This window comes from Rhineura floridana, chromosome 7 (assembly GCF_030035675.1).
Source record: "Rhineura floridana isolate rRhiFlo1 chromosome 7, rRhiFlo1.hap2, whole genome shotgun sequence".
In the NCBI taxonomy this organism is placed as follows: Eukaryota; Metazoa; Chordata; class Lepidosauria; order Squamata; family Rhineuridae; genus Rhineura; species Rhineura floridana.
Genome location: NC_084486.1, coordinates 63,315,150 through 63,329,984, shown reverse-complemented (window position 1 = coordinate 63,329,984; position 14,835 = coordinate 63,315,150). Strand labels below are relative to the sequence as shown.

The 14,835-nt window shown below is 42.3% G+C and overlaps 1 protein-coding gene across 2 annotated transcripts in view; it reads right to left on the bottom strand.

Moving 5' to 3' along the window:
- CPXM2 (carboxypeptidase X, M14 family member 2) overlaps positions 1-14,835 on the bottom strand; it is a 135,487-nt gene that overhangs the window by 52,736 nt on the left and 67,916 nt on the right. The gene's annotated exons all lie outside the window — the stretch shown is intronic.

The following is a 14,835-nucleotide window of genomic DNA, read 5'->3' as shown; positions in this document are numbered from 1 at the left end:
CCCAGTCCAGAAACGGCCACAGCTATCTCACCAGCCAAAGCTGGTAAAAGGCACGCCTAGCCACTAAGGTCACCTGGGCCTCTAGCGACAAAGATGGATCCAGGAGCACCCCCAGGCTACGGACCTGCTCTTTCAGAGGGAGTACGACCCTGTCCAAATCAGGCAACTGACCAATTATCCAAACTCGGGAACCACCAACCCACAGCACCTCCATCTTGCTAGGATTCAGACTCAGTTTACTGGCCCTCATCCAGCCCACCACCAAGTCCAGGCAGCGGTCCAGGGCTTCCACGGCCTCTCCTGATTCAGATGTTATGGAGAAATAGAGCTGGTTATCTTCAGCATACTGCTGACACCTGACCCCAAAGCTCCTGATGAGTGCTCCCAAGGGCTTCATATAGATGTTAAACAGCATGGGGGACAAGATGGTACCCTGCGGCACCCCACAGCACAGCTGCCAGGGGGCTGAAAGACAGTCACCCAATGCTATTCTCTGAGAACGACCCTGGAGATAGGATAGGAACCACTGTAAAACAATGCCTCCAATACCCATCTCACCAAGTTGGCCCAGAAGGATACCATGGTCAATGGTATCAAAAGTTGCTGAGAAATCAAGTAAGAATAACAAGGTCGCACTCCCCCTGTCCTTCTCCCGATAAAGGTCATCCATCAGGGTGACCACGGCTGATTCAGTCCCATAACCAGGCCTGAACCCAGACTGGGATGGGTCAAGATAATCTGTTTCATCCAAGAGTACTTGCAATTGGTGCACCACAACCCTCTCAGTCACCTTCCCTAAGAAGGGGGTATTTGCAACCGGTTGATAGTTGTCACAAACCAATGGGTCCAGGGTGGGCTTTTTCAGGAGTGGTTGAATCACCGCCTCTTTCAAGGCAGCTGGAACCACTCCCTCCCGCAATGATGCGTTGACCACACCCTGGATCCACTCGGTCAGACCCCCTCGGCAAGTTTTAATAAGTCAAGAAGGGCAAGGGTTGAGAAGACATGTTGCTGGCCGCATCATCACAAGCACCTTGTCCACGTCATCAGGCCGCATCAACTGAAAGTGTTCCCAAGAAATTGCAGCAGACATTGCACTGGACACCTCATTGGGGACTACAGTAGATGTGGAGGGGGCATCAAGACTGCTACAGAGGCGAGCAACTTTACCCTCAAAGTGCCTTGCAAACAATTTACAGTGGGCCACCGAAGGGTCTAAGCCTCCATTTCCTGGAGTTGATGTCAACACCCCTGACAATACGGAAAAGCTCCACTGGACGGCTACTTGAGGATGTGATGGAGGCAGAGAAGTGGGCCTTCTTTGCTGCCCTCACTGCCATACAGTAGGCACGGTTATGATGTTTTACTCGTGTATCAAGGTACAAGCTGGGCTTCACAGTGCTGGAGAGGGTGGTCGGGAGCAACCGTGTCAAGAGCCCTATGCGCCTCACTGTTCCACAAGGGCTTCAACAGGGTCACCTGCTCTATCTACTGGGAACTCCCCCAGGGCATTCAGGAATCCATATATAGTGCATATATATTTAGGGAAGAGATCTGTTGGCTTGTTCCAGTTCAAAAGCATTCCATCAACCTAATCGGCTGGCATCGATTCGAGTTTGCTCTTTATCCACTAGCCATTGCTTTTACTGATCCATGGGGGTTTTTTGCTCAGAAAAAATACCAATATTAATATCATTATTTTTGAAGGAAATATGAATATTTCCTTTAAAAATATTGATACTTGGAAGGAAATATCGATAAATTAGCATTCTCATAATAATGTTTTAGAGGTAGATTTTTTTTAAAAAAGTCAATTTTCACAAATAGCTACGGAAATTCTCTACATTAAAATCTGATCCTCAACTATTGAGAATAAGCAAATTAATGGAAAATTTGGTACTAAATCTGAATTGGGCAGAATTCTAGCACATACCTATATGTGTTTAATGATCACACAATATTCTGATTTGCAAATCTGTTATCAAAAATAGGGAAAAACAGCAGGGGAAAACAGCAGACAATGCAAGAAAACCTAAGCATATGAGAAGGGTAGGATAACAAAACTCAATTTGGACAAATTCCTCAAGGTAGTTCTCTTGTTGAAGCATCACCAAAATAAATGGGAGCTGCACAAGACCACTTGCACAGTTTTAATCCATTTCAGTGGACCTTCCACGGGTGAACTTCCTGGAGAAATATGTCTATTCTCATTTCTCATCCTTTCCTTTATCTGTATATACTATAAACACTATGCCTGTCAATATAAAGCATATCACTCTGCTTAAGTTGCTTCTGTCCTAGAAACAGAGCCTGCAAATGGAAGTATACATTGGGTACTTTCACACATCATATACTATGGGCTGAACATGATCTTACCTGCACACTGTGAAGGCTGCTTGAATGTAATGGTGCTAAATTCCAAGGGAACTACATTTAAAGATCTATAAGAACATCAAATTGCTTTTCTAGATCAGATCAAAGCCATTTGTCCATCATTCTGTTTCCCAGCCACACTTTGGTCCAGATAAGTGGGGGGAGGATCTGTCAATTTCAGTTTCTCTTAGTTTCTCATTTTTCCAAACTTAGGTTTAGTTCTCTACATTTCTACATGTTTGTGATTTTTTAAAAACAAAAAGTCCTCATGAAAATATCACCATTTGAGTGTGAATTTTCCCCAATATACAGATTTTTATGCATTTTGCCTAATATACACATTTTTGTATATTTTTCCTAATATTTCTATTTTCCTGAATATACTGCATACTTGCATGTTATTTTCATTAATATATGCAATTTTATGCACACTTTACCTTAGTATATACATTTTTGTACACGTTACTTGGTTGGATAACTGCACTGCAAAATTTGGAGAAGGGCATATTTCAAAACATGGCTGTGTTTCAGTTTGAATAATGTTTTGGAAACTGCAAATTAGGTAGATTCACCTTTACATGTGAATCGAATCAAATTTCTCCCCCATCTTTAGCCAAAACCATGTTGAAAGCACAATGACAGAGTTTGTTCAGTTTGTAATTTAAGGGTTAATTCTGTTAGTGTAGCCAACTAGCCAAGAGGGCGAGGGATGGAGGTGTTGCTTAGCAACCAGGTAGAGTGGATGATCTTCAGTGAGGTAGTTCTGTATAGTTTTATTTATTTATTTATTTATTTATTTATTTATTTGATTTATATCCTGCCCTTCCTTCCAGCAGGAGCCCTTCTGAGGGAGTTTTCCTATATATGTTTTGTTGTATGTATTCTTGCTATGTTGAAGGTCCAAAATTAAATACAAAATCTCTCTTTTTCTTTCACCTCGAATTACACACTGGTTTTGTCCAATTTGCTCAGTAAAGTGTAATTAGGATTTTTCTCTCTGCTTGGTTTGTGTTATTTAAGTGACTTTGCTAACACACTAAATGTGATGGGAGAGATCCATGTTTACCTCTCCCAATATCTTTCTCTTTGGATAAAAGCAGCTGGGAGGGGGATCAGTCTGGATCAGAGCCCTTTCCCCCTTGCACCATTTCCCTCCTTTTAAAGCTGTATTCAGGCATTATGCTCACAAGTAAGTAGACTCCCCACATGATATAGAGGAGGCCCAAGTCATGGCAGGTGACAGGGATGTCAATAAGGAGCAGGCAAGTGACAGAGATGGCAACGGGGGGCAGAGCCAGTGCATTTATCCACACTTTGCATTCTACTTACTCATGAACAGGACTTAAATTTCTCCCTGAACCTGCCATTAGCTGCATAGGGGGAAAGCCCCATATGTACAAGACAGCTACTAATTTCTCTCTGTCTTTTGTCCACTTTGTCACTTTCAAAGCCATGTTCTGGTGAGAATTTAGGCTCAGCGCTGTCTCCGTAAATGGAATCATTGTTTTAATGATATTGTTTATGTTGTACAACAGGGGCAAAGCCTCCCTGCTTGATTCACTCACCAACTCCCAAACACAGAGACATACACCCCAGGCACCCCAAAACATTTCACCATTATTCCAATGATTTGGGTTTTTTTTAAAAAAAAATCCTCTGAAGATATTCGGGGGGAAACAGAGTTGTGGATTATGTTTGTATTTCAGAGTTGAAATCTGAGAGCTTCTTATACACCGGTTTAATGCTTGTCATACAATCTTTTGTCATCAATAGCCCCAAAACCCTTTAAACATTTTCCTAATCTTTTTCTATTTGTTTAGAAATCTCCAAGGGCAGAACTTAGCTAGGGTATGCTATTAGCTCAAGGGGAAAAAATGAGGCCTGGCGTCTCAAGTCTTTCTAGCTGTAAAGTGATTCAAAATAGTGCAGCCATTAGCCATATCAAAGCTTCATACAAGGTCAGTGATGACCCTCACTCCATTCCTCCTCTTTTCTTCTTTTTTGGCAATACTGAAAATGTTTGTCCTGTCTGATCCCACTGTAATGACAAATGCTTTGGAGGCAATGTTGCATCCAGCAATGTTAGAGAAGAGGAAATTCAGGCAATAGCATCAATTCAACGTAGCTTGAAAATGGAAATGGACTGCCTTCAAGTCGATCCCGACTTATGGAGACCCTATGAATAGGGTTTTCATGGTAAATGGTATTCAGAGGTTTACCATTGCCTTCCTCTGAGGCTGAGAGGCAGTGACTGGCCCAAGGTCACCCAGTGAGCTTCATGGCTGTGTGGGGATTCGAACCCTGATCTCCCAGGTCCAGCACCTTAACCACTACACCACTCTGGCTCTCTCAATGCAGCTTAGAACTACAAATACTACTTGCTTATGATTTTATTGCACATGAATCTTACACATTTCCATTGTGGTGTCAGATATTTTTGGGATGGCAGCTTTACAGTGGAAACACAGGCATGTATTTCTAAAGTAAGTCCCTTACTCCTACATATGTATGTATCAGAATGCAAGTACCAGAATGCATCATGCAGCATCAGAAATGTCTGATTACATTGTCAGGCAGGGTGAAGCACCTGGTTGCTAATAAAAACCACGGTTAAGCATTTAGGAAAGAAAAAATGATCTCCATTGAGGTTTCTCATTTGTTTCTCCTGTCTTTCTTTTAATCTGTAGCAGTAGCTGTCAGCGGAGCCATAAGGGCAGAGTGGCATAGTGTATCTGGCTTCCAGATGCCGAGGACTGGTGCCGCTTGCTGAGAGGGAGAGGCAAGAGGAATGAGGTGTAATGTGGACACGGTGGCGGAAGGCATTTGATGCTCACTCTGCAGTGCCACTGAGTCCGCAGAGCACCTCGCTCCCCACACCTTGTCCCTCCCCCTCTCTCAGTAAGCAGCAGCGACCATCAGTGTCTGGAAGTCAGGTATGCAGTGCTTTTGCTGCCTCACCACCCACTACTGATCTGTACCCATCAGAAAAATGATGCATGTTTTAAGCTTCCAAATATTCTTGGGGGGGTGTACTGGTAAAATATGCCCATCTAAACATGTCATGTGTGAAGTCCATTACACATACACAGCAAAGTTCACTGAATGGTGTACAAATGGTCTCTCGAAATTCTCCATCTGATTTAGGGGCAGAGAAATTCAGAGGCCCAGTTCACCAAATTTCTCCAGGGAAAAGAGGAATTCTCCCACAGTTTCTCTGGGGTGGGGCTTACCATTAGCAGCAGCAGTAGCACAGCTCGTTTCTTACCCCTGCTCTCCTCTCCCGGCTTTGTTTTTGTTTGTGTTACTGCTGCTGCAAGTGGCAGCAACAGGGACTGTGTTGGTATCCTGGCAGAAGTGGCTCACCTGTTGGGGTACAGCTTCTATACTAGTTTCCTGGCAGGTGGGTCACTGGTGCTTACCAGGAGGGAGAAGGGGAGGGGTGAGGTGGCGGGGAGGATGGCAGGAGTGTCAAATTGGCTCCACTGGTGTATTTGCATGGCACTGACCTCCCTGCCACCTCAACTCTCTCTCTTGGTAAGCAACAACAACGCTTCAACCAGGAAGCTGGCATTGTGGCATTGCCCCACCTGGCAAGTTGCTTCTGCATCCTGGCCACTTTTTTGAATCCTCCACAATGCTCCAGACCTAGTGTCACTCCAGGTCATTATTTTAATTTAATTTAACTTAATTGGCTTTTTTTTACAGGGTGGTGATGGTGGTGGAGTGGCAGCTGGCACAAAAACATAGTAGCAATGGCGGCTGATGGCTCCATGTCAGTGGGGCAGTGGAATCTCTTCCAGGTTTTAGTAGGAACTTTCAAGGAGCTGTCCAAATTCATGGTTCCTTGAAAGTCTGGAGTAAAACCTGGAGGGAATTCCACTGCCCCACTGAGATGGAGCCACCAGCTGTCACTGCATGGAGGAGAATATTCAGAGGAAATTCTGAAAACTATTTTCTTTCTTTATCTAGGGGGTGAGAAAAAGATACCTCTTCCACATTTTCTCAAAAAATGTCTTTGGAGAAATTTTGGCTCAGCTCTGGTTGCAATTAAACCTATTATAGGTTAATAACTACCCATGTTTTCCAAAAATATGTGAATCTTTAAATAAACTACAATAAATAAAATCTGAAAGAACTTTTTGTGTAACTTTATAACAGACATTTTTAAATCACAAAAAAACATGCTGGGAGGCCAACCTGAATTAGTTCAAAAACACTATATGCCTGTAGGACGCAAACTTTTGAATATGTATCCCATTTATGGATGTATAAAAATATAGGGCTAAAAATCAACCATCTACATAATGAATTCATTATCGAGGCTATTTTTCAACACAGAACATACAGTCCAAACCTGAATTTTTAAGAGCTTAAAAAGCAATGTTATCATAAATATCTTTTGCTCATGCACAAGGATTCCAACTTTCATAGCTCACCACAAAAAGCTCTATCTAAAAAGAAAAGAATATTTAGATCCCCCTATCTGACCAACTCTGGTAATTTGGAACCCTGCTTGATTCAGATACTTGCTATGAATAATGTTTTATTTTCTGTTTAAGCCACTTTTTTTAAAAAAATGGTTTTGCTTCAGTACATAGGAACATAGGACTCTGTCTTATGCTGAGTCAGACCAATGCTCCATCTAGCTCAGTACTGTCTACACTGGCTGGCAGTCTCCAGTGCCACAGAATCAGCATTGCTCCTTGGTTTACTGAGGTGCTTCAGACAAGGAAGCACACTGGAATTCAGTGGAGTCGTGCCTGCTGCCTTTAGACAAACAGTAGTGCATCCACTTCTGAAGAAGCCCACCCTGGCCATGTGGTTTATAACAACTGCTGCCCAGTCGTAAATACTCCCTTCTTCAGTAAGGTGGTGGAGAGAGCAGTTGTGGAGCAGTTGCAGGAGTTCCTGTAAGATATGGATTAACTGGATCCAATTCAGTCAGGGTGCAGGCATGGTTTTGGGACAGAATCAGACTTGGTCACCCTGATACATAACCTGTATACAGAGTGGGACTCTGCTTCTTGATCTCTCAGCAGCCTTTGCTAGCATTGACCATGGTATCCTCCTGGACCAGCTCTGTAGGATGGTGTTGGGGGCACTGTTTTATAATGGTCCCATTCCTATCTTCAGGGCCCTGTACAGCAAATAGCACTGGGGGCTTATGTTTTGGCTCCATGGTCCTTGTGCTATGATGTGTCACAGGGATGATCTTGTCCCCAATGCTGTTCAATATCTAGGACATTATGAGTTTGGGTACAAAGTGTCATCAGTATACTGATGACACATAACTCTATTTCTCCATAACATATGAGTCAGGAGTGGCTGTGCATGATCTGTACTATTGTCTGGGTGCAGCACAGGAGTGGAAGAGAGCCAATACATTTAATTTGAACTCTGTGAAGATGCAGGTACTACAGATGGTGGTTCTCATTTCAGGGAGAGTGATCAGTAGCTTCTTTTGGATGGGGTTGCACTGCTTCCGAAAAGCCAGGTTTGTAATTTGGGGATGTACCTAGATTCATCTTTGTTAATGGAGGCTCAGGTAGCTTTAGTGGCTAGGAGTGCCTTTTACCAGCTATGGCTTGTAAGTCAACTATGGCTGCTCTTGACCTGGGCTAGAGATTCATGCATTGGTAATTATATAGCCATGAGAGTGGCTGTATGCTATAGCCAGCATGAATTTTTCACATTTAGCAATGTTAAATTGAAAATATCCCCCATGCCATTCTGATGCTTTCCATAAGCACATTTCAAAACGAAACCTTACAAAATTATAGTCCTGAACTCAGAAATACTTGCTTAACAACCCTCTAAATTTTCCTGGCAATACACAAAACAATCAGAGAGAATCAAGAGTTCAAAGTGTAAAAAGACAGGGGGAAAACAGACCCCTGTTGGACTTTTTTTGTGCAGAGCTTGGAAAAGTTACTTTTTTGAACTACAACTCCCATCAGCCCAATCCAGTGGCCATGCTGGCTGGGGCTGATGGGAGTTGTAGTTCAAAAAAGTAACTTTTCCAAGCTCTGTGTCAGAGTTCTCATAATTTGTTGAAATTAATTAAAAATCAGCCATGTTCACAGAGTACCTGTAATCCTATTACTGACCTTGCCCCATACTCTGACCTTTATCTTCTGCAGTTTAAAAGTTTAAAAAATACCTGGCTGAGTTTTAATTAATTTAAGAAATTTAGCATTAGAGTCAATGATAAGCCCAGGCATGCTCAGTAAGAACCAACTGTCAGTGTTCTAAAAGCCAGACTCACAGCTGTTTGGCTTGACTAATCAGGGGGCCACACCAACACCAGACCTTGATTTCACTTGAGAGAGTCATGGCTCCCCCCAAAGAATCCTGGGAAGTGTCGTTTGTGAAGGGTGCTGAGAGGAAACTCCTATTCCCCTGACAGAGCTTCAGTGGCCAGAGTGGCTTAACAATCAGCCACTCTGATTGAAGCTCTGCAAAGGGAACAGGGCCTCTCCTAGCAACTCGCAGCATTATTCATTAACTACACTTCCCAGGATTCTTTGGGAGAAGCCATGACTGTCTAAAGTGGAATAAAGGTCTGGTGTGGATGTGGTCAGTGACAGCTTTGGTTTAAATTTGGGTGGGAGACTACATGTGCCTGCTTTAGAATAAAAATGTGGGGTAAATGCTGAAAAACAATGATACTGTTCACAATGTTTTCCTTTTGGAAGGAAAAGGGACTTCCTCTCTGCCCAGTGCCCACCCACCCAATCTCATTTTGGGGTCCCCCTTTTTTTCTCCTTTTGCTTTTGGATGCTTGCCACTTCTGCTGTTGGGTGTGACCTGGGCCTGTGACTGGACTTTGCTTCTTTTGTTGACACCACTCAGGCATGACTCGGGCTATGACCTGACCTTTCTTTCTGACTCCTGGCAACCTTATTCCCTGAAGCAGGACAGCATGGCTGTATCTAATGTATCACTTTTTCTCTTGAAGAAAAGTAAAATGTGAGAGGAGCTTGATATAATGTGCTGAAGACAATCACACCTACTGGCCCACTCCCTAGAACAGGCAGAGTTCCAGATAGGCAAAACTGACACTTGCATAGTTTGTACACATGTAGACTCTTTTAGGCATTATTTGCATGGGGTCATGATTCCGTTTCTCCCCCTATGTGCACTTGCAATAGCTTCCGAACAGTGCTGGTGTTTGAAATCATTGTACGTTTCGATGCAAGAATTTCCAGAAATTAATACTAAGCAAAGCTTTGACTGAAATGAGTTTGTCAGACTAGCTCTAATCCTCAAAGTACTTAAAGGATTTTTCCCTATCACCACATAACCTCACATTTTAATACAATTCAATGTGATTGGAAGTTTCTGTTCAACAGAGGGTCAAGACTGAAATAACAATATTGGAGAGTATTCATTGGGAAAGTGGTCTCCTCAATATATGCAGCAGCTGTCGACAGAATTAGACTTTCATTGCTATAGAAATCCAATTTAGCTACATTATGCAAAGCTATCAAAAATGAATGGAAATTCTAAAATAGTCAAAAGAACAGGTCTTCACCTTAATCATAACTTTCCTAACATTTACAACTAGAAAGCTCTGAATCAAATCAAACTCAATTATCAGACCAGACTGAGATCCCCCACAAAAAAACTTTAATTTTTAGTTGTCTATTGTGCATAGCCATATGACATGAAAAAGTATGCCAGAATGTGTGCCTAAAATGAAATTGGTTATCTAAGGCAATTGATTTTTTTTTTTTAATTCAATCATGTCATTTTTCTAGCTGTTCATTAAGAAAGGTGTCACATGCGGCTGAACAGGCAAGTCAAATTAGTTCAAAGGTATATGTATATTCTCTGTACCTATTCTCAAACATTCTCTTTTGAACTGGTCTCCTCCCTATAGTGGATGTCATTCATTATTATTCTGCAGTTGATGATGCCTAGATTCTGCACATGGCTTTATGATGGAGTGACTCTAATGTTCATTTGTTATTTGTTCTGCAAATAGTTTTTGTACTTTTCTTTTGGGGCTTGGGGACACATTTAGAAATCTAAGACAGTCATTATGGGCACCACAAGATACCCATTTCACAGAAATAAAACTAGTGATGCTCAAAATACTTTCCCCCTCCAAGCAGTAGGCAAAACACCTACACCAGTGGTTCCCAAACTTTTTCCCCAAGAGATCACTTGAAAATCATTGAAGGTCTTGGTGGACCACTTAACGATTTTTCTGCCTGTTGTAGCAATTATAATACACTTTACAAGATATTGAGTGATTTTAAATTGTATTTTATTGCTTCTTTTATTTCTTATATATTGTATTTTATTGTATTATAATTTGCACTCCATAGAATACAATATAAGAAATAAAATAAGCAATGAAATACAGTTAAAATCAATAGGAATATTTCATGCATTTATTTAATTTCATAGAATCTTAGACTAGCAGAGTTGGAAGGGACCTATAAGGCCAACAAATCCAACCCCCCGCTCAACGCAGGAATTCTACTTAAAGCATACCCGACAGGTGGATCTGCCTCTTAAATGTCTCCACTGTGGGAGAGCCCACTACCTCCCTATGTAATTGGTTCCATTGTCATACTGCTCTAACAGTTCGGAAGTTTTTCCTGATGTTCAGCTGAAATCTGTCTTCCTGCAACTTGAGCCCATTATTACATGTCCTGCGCGCTGGGATGATTGAGAAGGGATCCTGGCCCTCCTCTGTGTAGCATCTTTTCAAGTACTTGAAGAGTGCTATCATATCTCCCCTCAATCCTCTCTTCTCAAGGCTAAACATGCCCAATTCTTTCAGTCTCTCCTCATAGGGCTTTTTTCCCAGTCCCCTAATCATCCTTGTTGCCCTCTTCTGAACCCAGTTTGTCTATATCTTTCTTAAAGTGTGGTGTCCAGAACTGGACGCAGTACTCAAGATGAGGCCTAACCAGTGCTAAACATAGGGGAACTAGTACTTCACACGATTTGGAAATTATACTTCTGTTAATGAAGTCTAAAATAGCATTTGTCTTTTTTTGCAGCCACATCACATTATTGGCTCTTATCCAGCTTCTGATCAACAATCCCAAGATCTGTCTCACATGTAGTATTGCTGAGCCAAGTATCCTCCATCTTGTAACTGTGCATTTGGGGTTTTTTTTCCTGGTTGTAGAACTTTGCACTTATCCTTGTTAAATGTTATTCTGTTGTTTTCAGCACAATGTTCCAGCCTATCAAGATCCCTTTGAATTTTGTTTCTGTCTTCCAGGGTATTAGCTATTCCTCCCAATTTTGTATCATCTGCAAATTTGATAAGCATTCCTTGCATCTCCTCATCCAAGTCATTAATAAAAATGTTGAAGAGCACTGGGCCAAGGACTGAGCCTTGCAGTACCCTGCTCATTACCTCTCCCCAGTTTGAGAAGGAACTATTGATAAGAACTCTTTGAGTACGATTCTGTAACCAACTGTGGATCCACCTGATAGTTGTTCCATCCAGCTCACATTTAGCTAGGTTTCTAATCAGAATATCATGGGACACTTTGTCAAAAGCTTTGCTGAAGTCAAGATATATTATGTCCACAGCATTCCCACAGTCTACCAGGGAGGTTACCCAATCAAAAAATGATATAAGGTTAGTCTGGCAGGATTTGTTCTTGATAAATTAATGTTTGTTTCTAGTAATCACTGCATTGTTTTCAAGGTGCTTACAGGCTGACTGCTTTATAATCTGCTCCAGAATCTTCCCAGGGATCGATGTCAGAATGACTTAATTTAATTGAGACCCAGAGTGGTGTAGTACTTATAGCGTTGGACAAGGATCTGGGAGACCAGGATTCACACCCTCTCAGCCATGAAGCCCACTGGGTGATCTTGGGCCATGCACTGCCTCTCAGACTAATAGGGTTGCTATGAGGATTAAATGAGAAGGGGGAGAACTGTGTATGCCACTTTGAGCTTCTTGAAGAAAAGGTGGGATATAAATGTAGTAAATAAATAAATAATGCAGATATGCCATGGACCATTTGAATGAAGCTTGTTGACCACTGGTAGTCTGTGGACCACCGTTGGGAACCCCAACGTTTATAGGTTTATAACCTATAAACATGGTTATAGGTCTTGTATTGACTAAAGGAGTGTAACAATTTTGTTTGTTTCAAAGGATGTTAAGTGGCCAAAGTTAAGCACGGAGTGACAGTTTTAAGGCCCAGACTAGGTGCGATATTTATCATGAGGTTCCCTTGCCCTCCCTCCATTGTTCATGCTAGTCACAATGGGAAGAAAGCTCCCATTGATGCCAAAGGTTTAAATCCCCTCTCCTCCCATTCCATAACCCAAGTCCAGCTCATTTCCCACTCCAGCTACATAAGGGGAAATTCTGTGACAAACACTATGTCAAGTTTCATACCAATGGACTTTGTGTGGTTAAATTTCTTAAAGTGCTGATTTTTAGAAACAATCCCACTTTTAGTGGGTGATAGGTGGGTTAGAAGTTGGAGAATTAGGAACAAAATTACTTTATTGAAAATCAGGTGCCCGCTTCTGCCTCAGAAGCTGTTTATGAGGTGCCTATATCTGCTTCTCATTGATGCCTGCTTTTTTTCTTCAGCTGGCCTCCTCAGATTTAACCTCTGGATGGAAAGGCTTGTTGGCATGTGGCTACTATTGATGTCTCTTAGTTGTTTTGTGGAGCCACCAGCAAGCATTAAGTATCTCACTGGGAAATGAATGCCTCTTATGAAAGAATGTGGCCATCCCTTGGCAAAGTGCCAACAATGGAAAGAAAGTAGAAACTCTGTGTGTGTGTGTGTGTGTGTGTGTGTGTGTGTTTGCAGGTATTGGCATATATAGAGAAAGAGTTTCTCAAATGAGTTTCTTGCCTAGTGCAGTTCTCTCTCCAGCATTGCTGCAGTATTATAGAACAACCTGATCCCAGACAGGTATACAAAAAACACCCACTTCCATTTCACTGTTTAAATAAGGTGTCCAGTTGGCTTTTAGGGCCACAAGCAGCTGGTGTGGCAAGGCCCCACCATACAGCCATCCTCCTGATTTTATTTATTTATTTTATTTATATGTCACCCTGCCTCCCAAAGGAGCCCAGGGAGGCATTGCTGCTGCTTACCTGGATAGCATAGGGTCGGGGCTGTGCATGTGCACAAGCAAAGCCAATCCAGTGCTCCTGTGCAGCCCTGACCCTGTTCTTGTACTATCAGCCTTTCCCAACCTTTGGGTCCCCAGATGTTGCTGGACTACAATTTGCATCATTCCTGACCATTGGCCATGGCAGCTGAGGGTGATGGGAGTTGTAGTCCAGGAACATCTGGAGACCCAAAGGTTGGGAAAGGCTGATCTATGTAAACAGTAGCAACGATGCCATTGGGAAGACACCTCTGCTGTTCTGACCAACCATGCTGGCTGTTCCTGCTCAGACTCCAGTGTGGCACTGATAGACAGATCAGCCACTGTTTAAAATATGAGCCCTGAATTAAATTCATCATAGAGTTATGGTGGAAATCAAACCCTCAGCATTCAAGTAAAACCAAGTACTGTAATACTTTGGCTGATTCAGTGCCTATTGTTGCGTGAATACACGTCTAAAGTAGAAAGGCAGGAGTACTACATAGACAAGGACAGTCAAATCTATTCTTACCTAAGGAATAACCCCAAAGGAGGTGGTGATGAATAATATCAGCTGTTAATTGAAACGGTCAGCTGATCTTTGTGTTAACGTCAATAATTTTCCTGAGGACACTAACATGGAAAAAGATGTTATCCAAAAGAACAGCACAGCCTGAATAAACATAGATTAAACAGTTTATAAATTTGGAAGTAGATCTAATTAAGTAGATCCAATTAACAATCAAGTCTTATCCCTAGAAAATTAAGTAGGCCAAGGGAAGGGCTGTACCTCAGTGGCAGAGCATCTGTCTTGCATGCAGAAGGTCCCAGGCTCAATCTCCAGCATCTCCAGGTACAGCTGGGGATGCCCACTGCCTGAAACCCTAGACAGCTGCTGCCAGTCAGTGTAGACAACACTGAGCTAGATGGGCCAATGGATCTGACTCAGTATAAGGCAGTTCCCTATGTTCCTAACATAAAATCCAGGGGTTTTTTACTCTGGTTTTACCATATTGTAGCGGCCTGCCGTGTAAGCCAGCATATTGCAATTCTTCAAAGCAATTCTGGATCTCCAAAGGATAGTAAAGCAAGAATAGTAAATGTGCCTTGTAACTGGGCCACTTAGCTGAAGAAAGATGCAATGTGACAGTAGAGCTGAACTGAAGTTTTCTCTGAAAAATGGATGGAAGCAGTGGGGAGAAAGGAGAAAACAAAGGGAAAAATTAGGAGTGGTGGTAGAAATTCAGAATTAAAAAATTGGTTCAGGGGGGCTAAGTGACGGCAATGCAGCTTTTTTGCTTCAATTCTTTCTTGAACTGGCAGCTGTACTCCCCCCTCTCCCCGAGGACTGTCTCTGGGACAGCA